General features: G+C 35.5%; 2 pseudogenes; both read left to right on the forward strand.

Annotated features, from left to right (window-relative positions):
• Positions 1–208: 208 nt before the first annotated feature.
• LOC140332670 (olfactory receptor 4E2-like) lies at positions 209–11,705 on the forward strand (annotated as a pseudogene).
• LOC140332518 (olfactory receptor 4E2-like) lies at positions 11,526–12,826 on the forward strand (annotated as a pseudogene).
• The last annotated feature ends 3,185 nt before the right edge of the window (positions 12,827–16,011 follow it).

Here is a 16,011-nt window from a genome sequence, read left to right on the forward strand (position 1 = left end):
AATGTCACATTTCTGGGGCAAACACATCGATTGATGTCGTTTCACTATGTTTTTTTGTACTATGCTGCTGTTGCTATTTCCTTAACAGGTAGTTTTAATATAAATTATGGTAAAGTATAGGAAATGGTAGTTTGTTTGCTTAATTCTCATTTATTGTCCTAAAACAGGGATCTGCAAAGCAGGAAATGTCACACAGTCAGAGAAAGCAATGAATGCAGAAACAGGGCAGAACATCACAATAGACTGTAAATATTCAGCAGGACATATCTCTGCTTTAATCTTCTGGTACATTCAGTACCCGGGGAAGAGTCCCACGTACATCCTAAAAAGTCTAGAAGACACAGAACAAGTAATGGAGAAAAACAAGTATTCAGCAAGGAACAACCTGATTAGGCAAATCTTCCCCCTGACGGTGCTTGATGTCAGTGTGTCTGACAGTGGGGTGTATTTCTGTGCTCTGTTATCCACCACAGTGCCTCAGAATAATATACTTCCTTGTCACAAACCTGTTTAGTGGAAAGAATAAGAAGAGATAAAACATCAATGTCTCCTACACCCAAAACCACCTGTTTTCATTATATAACGTTCAGCAATGCATACTTGTTCATAACAACAACCCATTCTACTCTAGTACTTATCTAAAAAAAAATTTCAATACGTGTTTAATTTATTTGGAATATTAGGTTTTATTTTCAAAGCTTTAATGTTTACTGTATTTTCTATTTTTATTATTTCATTAAGCCAGTGTTAAACTTCTATTCCAGAAACCTGGAGACATAAAACCCATTGTCCCAAAGGAGTACCATTCTAACCCCACTGCACTCTCGCACCTTGGTCCTCCTAGCTTTATATCCTAGCACCTTGCCTGCTGAAACCAACTAGCCCCCAAACATTAGTGGAGCGGCAAACTTTCCTTCTCCTGAGGTCTGAGAAGCTGATCAGGCTCCCTGGGACAGAACTCTAACAGGGACAGACATTTGGGGGCTTGTATTTCACTTGTATTTCAGGAAGATCAAACACTACCAACGTCTCAATCTTCCTATTACCCAGTGCCCTGATATCCTCAAAATTATCCCCAGTAGATGTTGTATATACAATTTTCACTAGTGTTAATATTTATTTATTTTTCTGTTTATATATATTGTTCATATTTTTCAGTGCAAAATTTAAAAAAATATTTGGCTGGAACACTGTATTCTTTGTCTTGGAGGGCCCAATGTTTTCTTTAATAGAAAACAGTAGATATTAGCAGATTACACTGGTCAACAAACATTTTCTTGCCAAACAAATTAAAGTAATTTAGGTTTTGTTTTTCATAGTTTTTGAAATAATTACCTCAATAATAACCTTATAGAAATCTAATGAAAAATGGAAATTAGGCAAAATAAAACTAGATACCTAAATACCTAATGTCAATAGATTCTATATTCTATATAATAGCACCCACATTTTTAAAGTTTAAGAGCAAGTTTTGTACCAGTTCTTCATAATTTTGTGCCTTATGGTTACCCAAGTTCTTGACAACCATGACATAGCTGTGCCAGGCAGAAGCTTCAGTATCAGTCATGTAACTTGTGAAATTTGAATCATTTATCAGTTTCTGAATCTGGGGTCCATCAAAGATTCCTGCCTTAAATTTTTCAGTTTTCTATCCAGGGGAGAATCTACAAATGTATTTGAAGCAATCACCGTCCTTGTTCAGAGCTCTAACAAATTGCTTCATTAATCCCAACTTTATGTGTAGTGGAGGGAGAATGATTTTTTCTTTGTCAACCTTTGGCTCGTTAATGATGCTCACTGCACCTTTTTTCATGTTTTCCCTTGGAGGCCATGTCACTTTTTTCCAGTGATCCTGCTTTGCTCTACTATCCCACAAGCTGATGAAACATGGGTACTTTGTGTATCCACTTTGCTGTCTAAGTAGGAAGTTCACCATTTTAAAATCAACATATACTGACCATTGGTGTTCATGACAGCAAATCTTTTGTAAGACCATTTTGATATTTATATATTCTTCTTTAAGTTTTGTTGAGTGACCAATTGGAATTGATGCATAGCAGTTGTCATTATGCAGTAAAACAGATTTCAAACTTGAGTGGAACTGTCTATGAAAAGCTGCCAGTCTTCTACTCGGTATTCTGGTACTCCCATATAGGCTAGTAGTCCAGGGATGTTACAACAGTACACAAAGTCTCCATCTTGACTGAAATATGGTAGGAGTGTCACCTCTCTTGTCCTATAAACCATTACTTTAACTTCCGATCTCAGGTAGCTCTTTACTTTCAGCTTGAATGCTAAAAGTTCAGATGCTTGTTTTGACAGACTTGGGTCACATATTAAATCATTGAGCTCTTCTTGGGAGAACTTCTGGTTTGATGAAACACTTCCTTCATATTCACTTCCACTTCATATTCAACACCTGGATTACACTCCAAACCCTGTAAATCCTCCATGTCAGATACAGGAATATTGGGGAGTGTACTGAACACTGGTATGGGAACATCAGCACCATGCGGCACAGGTTGTCTTGCTGATTCCAAATCACTCCCACTTGTTTTTCTTGTACCGATTAAAACCTTTTGCATTCACATGTATGAATAAAAAGAAAGCAAATGAAAGTGTCATGAAAATAAAGTTACATTACAAAGAATGCAAACCATCAGTGTAATAAAGATTGATAATAATATGCTGTGTTAACATTTGTTGTTGGTAAAATCGTCTACTCTGATTCCTGTATACCAAGAACTAGAGCCAATTCAATGAAACTGATGTCATTCCTGGATTCAGCAAACCTGAAATACACTAAATATTATAAAAAATCCTTGGCAAGTGAAAAAAAATGCTTTTTGTTGAGCTGTGTTATTATTCACTTTGCCTTTCCTAGCTCTGATACTTGCATACCCTTTTTTACATTTCTGCTATAAGCCTACTAATTGTGTATTGGTTTTGTTTTTGTTTATGGTATTGAAGTTAAATATATGTATGTTTTATACAATAAAATAACCCAGTACAATAATATTTCCTCTATTATTCTCTAACTTAGGTATGATTGATTTTTCTCATGAATATCTCCCTAGAGTGTTTTTTATTTCAGATGTAATCACTTTTTTCTGTATGTGTCCTTTTTTGGAGATTTCCTGACTTTATTTATAAAACAGGGAATCTGATATTCCCTAATAGGAATCAATTACTGCTATTGAAACACATCGACTTGGAAGGTTCCCAGGAGGGAATGTTTGAGGGAATATCTGACTCCATGTTTTATAAATAGCCCAAAATGTCTCATAGAAAAAAATAATGGGTGAGATAATCTATCCAAAGCAAGGGAAATTCTCTATAGATTTCTCCTCTGTGCATGTTTTAGTGAAAGTTTAGATTTCCCCCCACTTTTTATTCCACTGACCATAATTATTATGATAAATCTTCAATGGGAATCTTCCCAGTAGGAACACAGATAAAAAATAAATGACTTTACGTAAACTTAATTTTGTTATAAGATTCCGATACACATATTTCCTTTTTTCTAGGCTTTAGAAACAGTAAGAAATATAGAAAAATAGTAATTTATAGAATCTTATGGAAGTAATCTGTTTCCTTTCATAGACTGTAAACCCAACAGCTACTGCGCATCTCCAATGAACTTCGTTACTTTAATCTTTTTGTTAATACGTAGCATTAATTAGTAGCATCTCCTCTCTATGACAAAATACATGTAAAAAAAAGGTGTTTACAATAGAATACTTTTATTAGTAAACCAAAGGGTTAATAACTACACATGCAAACAGGAACCTGGAAACAGAGCCCGAAGAACTCCTTGTTCAGGCAACATCATGTTGCCAGTCACTTCCTTATATAGGGGAGGTCATGTGACAAATGGAGATCATGTGACCAGCAGGTAACAGAACCCATCCCCTGAGTCCTGCAGTAGAGGCAGCTCAGGTGATGTTCACACCTCCACCAGCATGAAGCGCTAGTCCTTTGGGATAAAGGGGCAACTCTCAGGAAGTCACATGATTCAGATCAGGAAGTGACCAGTGAATAGAATCCCTGGGTGGAGCTGCTGCTGCTGGCTGAAGAGGACTGCAAGGTGGGTGACACAGAAGACGGCACAGATCCCCAGGTCCTGAACATTCAGATCACTGAATTTGAATGCTTGAAGCTTTGGGGCACTACTGTATATAGAGTATCATTATAAACTAATTCCTGCTCCATTTTAATAAATATATCTCAATTTTTTTTATATTTACCTGGTATTTTTCAAAAAAAATAATGGTATAGTAAGTTTATTTAATTAAATTCATTAATTATTCTGAAAGTATTCCAAGAGAATTCCTTACCCAGGATACAACACAAGGGATTATATAAATAGGAGTTTAGGTAAATAATCATCGGGTAATATTGTGCTTGCATATGTCACCAATGCACATAGTCCACCACTGTTTATCTCAATAGTTTGTATTTCTCCACATTAACCTCCTGGGAGTTTCACTGATGTCTGGATTTCTGTACCAAAAGTGGTACACTGTTTTTCATGACATTTTTTTTTTTAAATTGTAGACCTGTAACTTACAGAAATATGTCCGAACAAGGGTCTAGTAGATATCGTGAATATAATAAAGTTTGAAACAAACAATCATGTAAAAAAAAAATTAGTTTTATTATTAAAATTAAAAAAACCCCACAAAAATCAGCCTAAACAAGAATGCATAAATAAATAAAAAATACTGAAAATGCAATAATTCGGTATACTGTATAGTAATATATTTTTCTAAAACACCTCCCTAGTGTGGTAAATTTTAAAACAGAGTCCAACATACCTATAGACAATACCACATAAATATATTTTGTATTATTTTGTATTGGATTGGATACAGGACTTTGTATTGAATCCAATACAAAATATTTGAATTTCCCGCTACGACCCCGTCGATAGGCGTATGTACTGACATCATCAAGAATCGAGGGAGAGGGACATCATCGAGTCGAGGGATGCGTACACGAACGCCGGGTGTTCTATCTCTTTCCGTACTTCCATGCAAAAAGGAAAAAAAAAAGAAAAAAATGTATTTTAGATTGTAGGCTATAATTCTTAGACATAACTCACTGAAATATGTCCAAAATTTAATAAATTTCATAATAAACTTTAAAAAAATTTTTTATAAAACATTATAAAAAAAAAATCTTTAAAAAAAAAAAATGTGTATAATGTAATGTAACTGTACAGTAGCTTATATAATATATATATATAATACAATTATATATATATATTATATAAAGATTTCTTTGTATTGGACTCAATACAGCTTTTTTGTATTGAGTTCAATGCAAAGTTATTTGAATTTCCCGCCCGTACCGACGCTTGCAGCAACGTCACCGGGAAACCCCGGAGATCGTCACTGCACACGTCGGGTGAAGGCTGAAGAGAGAAGACGTCTCCGGAGGAGCTGCAGGGACAAGGTAAGTGTTTTTTTTTCAGTTGTAATCCGATTGTCATACATTGTTGTATGACAATTGGATTGCACTTTAACACGTTTCTATTTTTAGCTACCCCGAGCCTGGTTCGGGGTAAACGATTGTAGCAAGTTTACTTACCCCGAACCAGGCTCGGGGTAAATGCCCAGGTGGTTAAGGACAAGGTGATTTTCTATCTCTTTATAGATTTCATCCAATGTATTAACAACTAGACAATTTTTCCAAGTTTTGGAAAAGATGTTAAAAAAAATTTTACTATTTTATTTTTCAATGTTACCAGAAAATTTTGTAAACGTTGAATTCCTAGTAATGTGGGGAAAAAATTAAATTTTGTTTTTTTTTTGTTAATATTTTTTACACACCTACACATTATGTAAATATTAAAAAAAATTACTAAATACGCTGGTGACATCATTTTTAATGATATATTAACAGTTATATATTGTATTTATGTTTTGTTTGTATGTTGTTGTTTTATTTTGTTTTTGTTTCCTAATTTATGTGTGTGTCTGTTCTTTTTACTGATTTCTGTTTAGTTTACCATTTATCTTCCATTAGGCTAAAGAAATAACATCAATCTTCAAAATCAAGGCTTTTTAAAAGAGTTTACTCTTAGTGGTCTCTCCTATTCACCTAAACTTCAGGTTATTTTCTTTGTCTTGTTTCTATCCTTATATTTGATGACATTATCAGGGAACCTTCTCATCATCACAGCAGTTTATGTTGATCCCAGTCTGCATTCCCCTATGTATTTTTTTTTCTCAGTAATATGGTATTTAACTGTCACCGTCTGAGTTATGCTAGGTTATGTTATATGAAATTGAAAGACTATTTTATTTAACCAGTGCATATCCCAACTACTCATTCTTCATCCATTTGGTGACACAGAGTGCTTTCTTCTGACTGTTATGGCATATGACTGCTATGTGGCTGGAATCCACTATGGTATCACGTTGTCATGAATTCCAAGTTTTGTTGTTGGCAAATGACAATTACTTGTCTTAGTGGTTTCTTATACTCCTTCTGTGGTCCAAACAAGATAAATCACTCATCTTCTGTGATGTTCACCTACTAGCTGCATTGGCCTGTTCAGACACATTCTTTATTAATATAGGCAACAGTGGAATTATTATTTTTTTTAAATATATTTTTATTGAGATTAACAGTAAAAAAATAAATTACAAACATTTCTTTTGTATTTTACAACCAGCAAACATGAATAAAAGAAAACAAAATAATGCAAAATAATAATTTACAACGCTGGTGTAAACATTACACGTTTTTATGGTAAACCCTGAAATAGGTCAATACTTGTCACAATAATGGTATTACAGAAAAAAAGACTGAACTAGAAGTTACATAACAATAGGGGGTCATTTGGTAATTCTCTTTCGAGGTACCATGTAGTGTGATGGAAACATTTGTACAATTTGGATTATTAGCTTAATTTAGTGTGTCAATAAAACTTTCCCAAGTCCCAAAAAATATTTGAGTTTTAAAATTCTTTATGGAAAGAAGTCTCCATCCATTCCATATTAAACAGGTCTTGTAGTTTAGTAAAAAAGAGAGGCATTGTTAAACAGTGGAATGATTTAACTTATTTGCTTTGTAGTGGTCTTGTTTTCCTACCTCATAATCATAACCATATTCCTAAAGATCCATTCATCAGAAGGGGGGCGTAAAGCATTCTCTACATGTGCTGCTAACCTCCTGGTTGTTGTCTTCTTCTTTGGGCCAGGTGTTTTCATCTATCTGAGGCCACTAGTGAACTATGCAGCAGATCATCTGTGCTGTCTACATTACTGACCCCCCCTACTAAATCCTATTATCTACACACTTAGAAACCAGGAGGTCCAAAATGCTATCATGAAATCTTTTAAAAACAGGTTTTCCCTACAAGATCTAAATAACAAAAATCAGCCAAGTACTACAGAAAAAAAACAAACAAAGGGATTTTCATTATTTCCATGTAACTGTAATTTGGTAAAGTTATATTTAAAGCTTGGGTTTAAGTCTTCCAACCGCCCCCTGTGTGATAGGGTAAAGTAAAAAAATTACAGCAAACTGTGCATCAGGTTTCAAGGGCTATTTGCAAATGTCTTTTATTACTATTATTATTATTAAACAGGATTTATATAGCGCCAACATATTACTCAGCGCTGTACATTAAATAGGGATTGCAAATGACAGACTAATACAGACAGTGATACAGGAGGAGAGGACCCTGCCCCGAAGAGCTTACAATCTTTACCTTATAACCAAAAAATACTCAAAAACTTAGCATTAAATCAACCCCGTAAATTTTTAGTACTAAATTATCATATATTATACTAGTGTTGGCCTATATATGCCTTGGGAGATTGCAGCAGTAGCAGGATCTGCTGAGGTTAGGGGACTTTTCTAATGTTATCAAAACACCAGATTATATTATCACATATTAGTAGACTCATTATGACTTTAACATCAGTTTGGCAATCGTGAATTGTGTTTTTAAAGCATATTTGCCACTCTAGAAGAGTAAAAGATATAAACCAATTTTGGAATTCAAATCCACTACCGTGACACACTTTTTTGGTGGGATGAGCAAAGGAATCAAGCTATATGAACGTAAGAAATAAGTCTTGCATCTGAGAACCACAAGCAATAAAAAGGGATATTGAAGGGCAAGGGATTAACAATCAGTGAGATTACTTTAAAGAAGATTAGACTTTAAGAAGTAAAAAAACATGACAGTCCTATTTCCTAAATACAAATATACTGAAGGCAGGACAATAAATATCTGGAAAAAAAAAACTCAGAAAACCTAACCAGGTAATCATTCTGAATATTTATAAGTTTGTGTCAATAAATAATAGCTATGTATAACAGGGTATATAGCTGTAGACTATTTTCTGGTTATGCTTTGTTCTTTTCTATAACTTTTTAGATATGTTATGACTGCTTCTCCTCAAGCGGATTCTGACCTATTTTAGAATGATTAAAAAAAATCATTATTTAGATCAAGGTGCTTCTGCCGTGTGTAAGCCAAGCTTATTGTTGCAGTTATAAAAATCCACAACCAGATACGCGCTACTGGTGATCTTACTGGAGACTGGAGAATGGGCTAAAGCCTTTCTTTAATTACTGTAAATAAACTGGGTCTTATTATGCATCTTCAAGGGCAACACTGAAATTACACACATTTAAAATACCATGCTTTTGGTATGTTATTTTAAATGTGTGTAATTTCAGTGTTGCCCTTGAAGATGTATAATGAGACCCAGTTTATTTACAGTAGGTAATGAAAGGCTCTTGCCCTCCGTCAGTGTTTGTCAGGACGCCAATTCTCCAATCTCCATTCTTCACGTTTAGCAAAGCTTACACTTTGGGGGGCCAGTTGCACTGTCTCAGCACACAGTTGCCCCCAGAACTTCTGCGCGCAAAGGATGGCATCTGGGGAAGGAATAATAGAGAATCAGGAGCCCGCAGATAACACAGTACAGGCCCAGCAGAGATGCCCAAAATACAGAACCAAAGGTCATACATAGGTAATCACTCCACCAAACAATATATCCAAAGGTAAGGACCAAGCAGATTCAGGGGTCACAGGCAATAGGAAACAGGAGAGTGAGCAACAGTAAATCCAACAGTTAAAGACACCAGCAGCAGGTCAGTCAAACTTTACACTGCAAAAGGCCCTGTGAGCAGAAAGGCTATAAAGTCCCAGCAGCCAATAGCAGGGCGGATGAAGCAAGGGACAAATCTGCTCCTAAAATCCCCTTCCGCTGTGCATGGCCTCAGAGTATGGGGTGTATGGGCCTGTAGAGTATGGGATGCCAACAACATATATCTCGGGCTGCACGGCTAAAGGGAACCAGGAGATGCTGTGAACTGCTGAGCAAAGGTCAGAAATATCCTTGTTCTCCCTGCTGTTTAAATTGACCGCACTAGAGATAATGGAGCGTTATATACAGGTAGTCCCCGAGTTAAGGACTTCCGATATCAGACAACTCTTAGATACGAACGTAGCTTCCCTGCTCCCTTGTGTGCAGGATGGAGGCTTGGAGCGGGCGGTTTGCATGACTTGCTGAAGAAATCTTTTTCTAAACATAGCTGAGGTCGTGGGTGATCTTAGGAGCTGAGCTGTGGTGATGCATAGCGCAGGATAGCCCAGATAAGCATCTCTTAACAGTAAAATAGAAAGAATTAATACATAAAGTTCGCCTGCTACAGTATTTAGTAGAGCTTGCCACGGATGGTAAATTACATTCACTGGAAATCTGGACATTAAGGCCCCCTGGAACAGGGTCAATTGACAACTGTGAGCGGTGACTTTCTAAGAGTGGTTTTAAGTTAAACAAGACCGTAATCTACTCCTTGCTATATCTAAACGACAGGAGGGAAAATCTCACCAATCAAATTCTCTACTAAAAATTAAAGGTAAAAAAAGTTCAAGCTTTTGACAGTAAACAGTAACGGGTTTAAGTACTTTACACTTTAAAGTACTCTTTATTTTTTATTATTTTTTTAATGATATAAATAAATACATATAATAATGTTATTGTTAATTTCATTTAATTAAATGAAATATTTCTTTTGACAAACACTCCAAGGGAATTTCTCATCTGAATACAACACAAGGGATTGTATAAATATCAGACAAGGTAAATCATTACACAAAGTTATGCTTGCCTGTGTTAACAATGCACATATTTTACCAGTGCTTATTTTACTGACAGCGTGTGTTTGTTTAGGTATGAGGTGCTTTTATATCTGTATTACCTGTATTCTATGTGCTTTATTGTTATTTTTGACTATTAGAATGCAATATTTTTTTAAGCTTTTCTCGTTTTAAAAAGAATTTAGTTTATTGATTTGCAAAAGTTAACAGAAATTGGTCCACTAAATATGTTATCAGGAAAACAATACATTTAAATGTTCTGTTGTAAGGAAGACAAGTTAATGTATTACACCTAACAACAGTCTAACAACAGTACTGTGCCAGAAAAGTAATAAAAATTACTAAGAATGTCAAATATTCATATGCAGGAGAATTTAAAAAGTTTCCCTGAACATGATTAAAATTTATAAAGTGAGCACAGCTTTACTGGGCTAAGTAAACATGTTGGTTACTTGCATTTTTATTGGTTGTATTTTGATTTTTGAAATATTTAAATACATATAGGTAAAAATTATCCACAAATGCCCCCCCCCCCCCCCCAAAAAAAAAAAAAAAGAAAAAACTAATACAATTTCACTTTACTGTACACAAAGAAAAAAATGTGATTTGTCCCAAAAAAATTTAAGCAGTAAAGGAAATGGCCCAGAAACATTAATTCCATTATTGTGTAACTTTTTTTTTTGTTTAAATTTCAAATTTTCAAAGTCAAAAAAGTAGTAAAAGAGTTCTGAAAAGTTCACTGGAATTGAAGTTCACTGGCAGATTTTCACCTTCTTTCATTAGCAGCAAGGACTTTGCAGCTTGGCCAAATGATAATTTAAAGGGAAAGAGAAATACTAGCCAACCTTTTTTTTATTTGGGTTATATACAGTAAAATTAAGTTGTATTAGTTGCATTAGGTCATGAAACACTGTGGATCATCCTTACCTGTATGTGTTTAAATATTTATGCAGTTAAAAACTAATTGAAACCAACTTTGAGTCCCTGCTGTTATCTGTGAAAATAAATTACTCAACAAAGCCTGCAGATACAGAGGAAAGTGAGAATATGTTTTAAAGTGAACTTTGAGAGTGTGCGTAGAAAAATATTTTTAAAATGTATATAATTTTGTGTCCAGAGGGTGGATACAAATGCACTCCAAATGCATTTGGAAATATTTCCTCATTTTGTTTTTAATCCAGCCTCCTGTAATGCCTTACACATCAGCAGACAATTTGAAACTGGAACTGGAAATTGAAGGGGTAGCATTATTAGCCAAACAAACTTTACTGAAATGCATAATGCTTTAACAATTCTAACAAATGCTGGTTAATGATGTCAGAGAAATGAGTACAAAATTGTATTTTTTAGTCATTGTTTTTAATTGCAGTACAAAGGAATGATCAGAAAATTATATATCACCTGGCAAGGTTGTCTGGATTAGAAAACCAACTGAACAGAATTAATATTATTATTATTTTGCAGGTAAGACAACTGTTTAACTGTGTATTTACTTGTCTGACTAGAAAAAAATTTTAAATACTTGTTTGAATTTTAAATTTGTTCTGTTGCAGATCTTCATAACTCTTCATAATTTCCTATATACCTGTAAGGCTGAGGGAACATGGATCTTCAAAATCAAAGCTCAGTCAAAGAGTTTACCCTTAGCGGACTCTCCCATTCACATGAATTTCAGGTTTTTTTCTTTGTCTTGTTTCTAGCCCTGTATTTGATGACATTATCAGGAAACCTTCTCATCATCACAGCAGTCAATGCTGATTCACGTTTGCATTCCCCTATGTATTTTTTTCTCAGTAACTTGTCTATCTTGGATATGTGTTACTCAACCGTCACCATCCCAAAGATGCTGGCTAATGTCATATCAAGTCAAAAGACTATTTCATTTAACCAGTGTATATCCCAGTTGTTCTTCCTTCATTTATTTGGAGGCACGGAGTGTTTCCTTCTGACTGTTATGGCGTATGACCGCTATGTGGCTATCTGTAATCCTTCATGCATTCCTTCACCCAAGCTTTTCTCACCTACCAGCTGCCATTCTGTGGTCCAAACAAGATTAATCACTTCTTCTGTGATGTCCATCCACTAGCTGTACTGGCCTGTTCAGACACTTTCTTTATTGATATGTTTATTATAGGCAACAGTGGAATGATTTCACTCAGTTGTTTTTTAGTGTTATTGTTATCCTATCTTGGAATTCTAACAACAATTTTAAAGATCCATTCATCAGAAGGGAGACGTAAAGCATTCTCCACATGTGCTGCTCACCTCCTGGTTGTTACCTTCTTCTTTGGACCGTGTGTTTTCATCTATCTGAGGCCACCAGTAAACTATCCAGCAGATAAACTGGTTTCTGTCCTGTATACAGTACTGACCCCCCTACTAAATCCTATTATCTACACACTTAGAAACCAGGAAGTCAAAAATGCTATAAGGAAATCTTTCAGAAACAAACTGTCCCCACAAAATCCAAAGCATACAGACACGAAGAACACCATAAAAGAATGAAACAAAGGCATGAAATTAAAATGAACTATTTCTACTGGGTATCAAAAGTGCAACCTGAAATATTAGTCATATCCCAAGAACTCCTACCCAAGAATAAAGTATGTTTTTGAGAGAGTTTCTGGACAATTTTTATACAACTGCTAAAAGAGGTGATGTAATGCATCATGGCCAGACTGATTGATTTTTCAACCTCACGTCATGTTTCCATGTCACGACAGTGCTGAATGATACCTGGCTAACTACCTACCTATTGTCTTTACATCCCTTTAAATTCTAATGTAAAATCTAGAGCAAACACTATAGTATTTTCCAGTCACAGTCCAGTCCTAGTATTCTTCTGCTGTCAGTCCCGTTCTTACCATAGAGGCATTTATACATCAGAATTGATTTAATACGGGAAGTTAGTCTGTTTTTTTTAGAAATCTATTTTTATTACTAATCTGTATTTATATAGCACAAACATATTACACCTTGTTCTACATTAAATAGGGGTTGCAAATGACAGACAGATACAAACAATGACACAGGAGGAGAGGATCTTACCCAAGCAAGCAACATATATTTATGAGGTTTTTTTTGCCTTCCTCTGGATCAACCAGGCATACAGGTTTCTATCTGGAGAATTTGTTTTTTTTAGATATTTCCTAACTCAATTTTCAGAGAATTCTAGAGATAAGAGGTTTCCTCCTGACAACACTTGTGGATGCCAGCAGCCACACTTGTTCTGTCTTTCTCTAATTGTACTGCCATGAATTTTAACATTTAAAATGTTAACTAAGGCCTGAGGAGTCTTAGATGTAGTTCTTTGTGTTTATTTGGGCAAATTCTCTGAACAATACACAGTCTGACCCTGGGGTTAATTTGGAAGGACAACCATTCCGGAGATGACTGACAATTGTTTTAAATGTTTTTCACATGCAAATTATCATTCTCACTGTACAATGATGGACTTTCAGTTGTTGAAAAATGGCATATATAACCTTTCTTCTTCCAGATTGAGGGGCAACAATTGTTTCTCCAAGATCATTGATGATGTCTTTCCTTCTTTGCATTGTGTTAACACACACCTAACTGTTCCTGACCTGTAAACTGCCAAAGTTTACAATTTTATGGAGGTCACACTTGTTGATGATCAGGTAAACAAGTGCATTAGATTAGCAGCACCTGGCTGCTACTTACCCTCTTTACTGCACCTTTTTGACTTATCATAGTCTTTGTTGAATAAACAATGACACAGTGTATATAATATCATGTGTCAATCTGGAATTGTATTTACCTAATTTTAAAACCTGCTAGGGACAACAATATTTTTTTTAATAAGTCTTAACCTCCCTGGCAGTATTCCCGAGTGTGGCCTGGGGTTAATTTTCAGTGCCAAAAGCAGTAACCCCGAGCCACACTCGGGGTGGAATTGCCAGGGAGTTTACTATGTCCTTCTTGGTTCCCACGTTCCAGTGGTGTCCTCCAGCAGTTCCCGCAGCATCCTCCAGCGAAGTCTGCGGCGTCCTCTAGCGGTGCCCGGCATCTACTTCCCCTGGCAATGCTGGCTGGGCATCGCCTCGCGAGCCTCAGGCTGGAGGGTGGGACTGTGAGGCTGGTAGGCTGGACTGGGCAGGAAATTCAAAATAATGAGGATTTTCGAATGTACTGCTTTTACATTTAAAAATTCTCATTTTTCAGACCGCCTTATCTCATTTTTCTCATGACGGCGTTGTTTAAGCAAAAAAATAGCTTGTCTTGCTTAAGCAAGTAAATACCTTTATGTACCTCTCAATTTGTGATGCAAAATCAGGTTTACAATCTTTAATGGAATGCATGAGATGTACCAGCGTAAGTTTTTGATCCAAGACAAACTAGAAAAGCAATTATAATTTGTTAGGTAAACATACAGTATGTTAAACTAAATTTGTTGTCCAAAATAATCATCACCATTATCTGATGTTTCGGTTGCATCAATACCATTGCTTTATAAGTAAAATATTGTTTTCACAACTGTTCTATATTTACCAGAGAGCATTAACTTTTATTTATTAAAATAATGGTAAAGTTTGTTTTATTTTAATGAATTTTTCTTCTAAAAAGTATTTCAATGGAATTTCTCACCCAGGATACAACACCAGGCATGATATAAATATGAGATCAGGCCAACTGTTAGACAAACTTGTGCTTGCCTATGTCTCCAATAAACATATCACACCAGTGTTTTTCCACCAACCCAAAGCTCTTTTCTTTTCCAATGCAACAATGTTATGTTCCTGTCTTCCTCAACCTCTCACCTCAACCCTTGCTCAGTAGCAAAAATTCAATAAAACACAACATTGGTAAGTCAGAATGAGTGTCATGTGACCTGACTGCTTCACCTCACCTGTGGGCCAAACCCAACTGAGCTAAACACATTCCGGTCAGCTAACCAACTAAGGGTCATTTTCCAAAGGCTCACATTAGCTCTTAGGTATAGTTGAAAGGACAATAGAGCATAGTCAGAGAATCTTTTAAAGAAGAGTCTACATCTACCATGTAGGAGATGATTTGTAATTAAATTAAAGTGGAACTTTAAAAAGTAAAAAATTGGGAGCAGGTAGGTCTTTTCTGAAACAGAGAGAAATGGAAACCTTTACCTTAGTTATCCAGTTGTGTAGATATAACAGGTCTGCAAAGGAGAGACAGTGTGCTTTGGTTTTTTCTCTTCAGCCACTTACCTAAAAGAAAAGAGAGAGTATTTACCATTTGCCACAGGCCTGACCTTGGTGGGGTATACCATAGTGTAAGCATTCAATTTATTTTTCCATGACGTCACTAAAGGGGAATTTTTTATTCCTTTTAAATGACACCCGGCTCTCTGCACATGCTTGGTCTGGAGCTAGTAAAACTTAGTGGTCTGCTGGTCCGAAAAGGTTGGCGACCACTGGTCACCTACTGGCCACCCTCCTAAGATGACCTCTTTGTCTCGGAAGTTAAAGAATTTGGTTAAAAGGGTCTCAGATTTGCTCCAGGACGATATGGTTTAAAATAAGTAGTACGAGTGGTAGGGAATCTGAGTTTTTTTAAACTAGGTCTTTAACAAATTTTTTGTCATGTTACATTTAGACCTTTCAGGTCATCAAATAAAGAGAAGGGTGTTTCAACTACAATTAATTTTATTTACAAGACATTAAATTGACTTCCATACGTGATACCATCTAAATATATAAATTGAATAAATATAATATATATATATATAAACTGGGATCGACTGTAGCTATGGGGAGGCAAAATGGTCCAACAATGAGACATCAGCCTTCCACCTAAAGGCTGTAGGCTCCTGGCCTGTATCTTTATTATAGCAAATATAGCACTTTTCAATGAAATGCATGGTATGTGCCAGCATTAAGTTT

The sequence above is a fragment of the Pyxicephalus adspersus genome, chromosome 6 (assembly GCF_032062135.1).
Source record: "Pyxicephalus adspersus chromosome 6, UCB_Pads_2.0, whole genome shotgun sequence".
Lineage (NCBI taxonomy): Eukaryota > Metazoa > Chordata > Amphibia > Anura > Pyxicephalidae > Pyxicephalus > Pyxicephalus adspersus.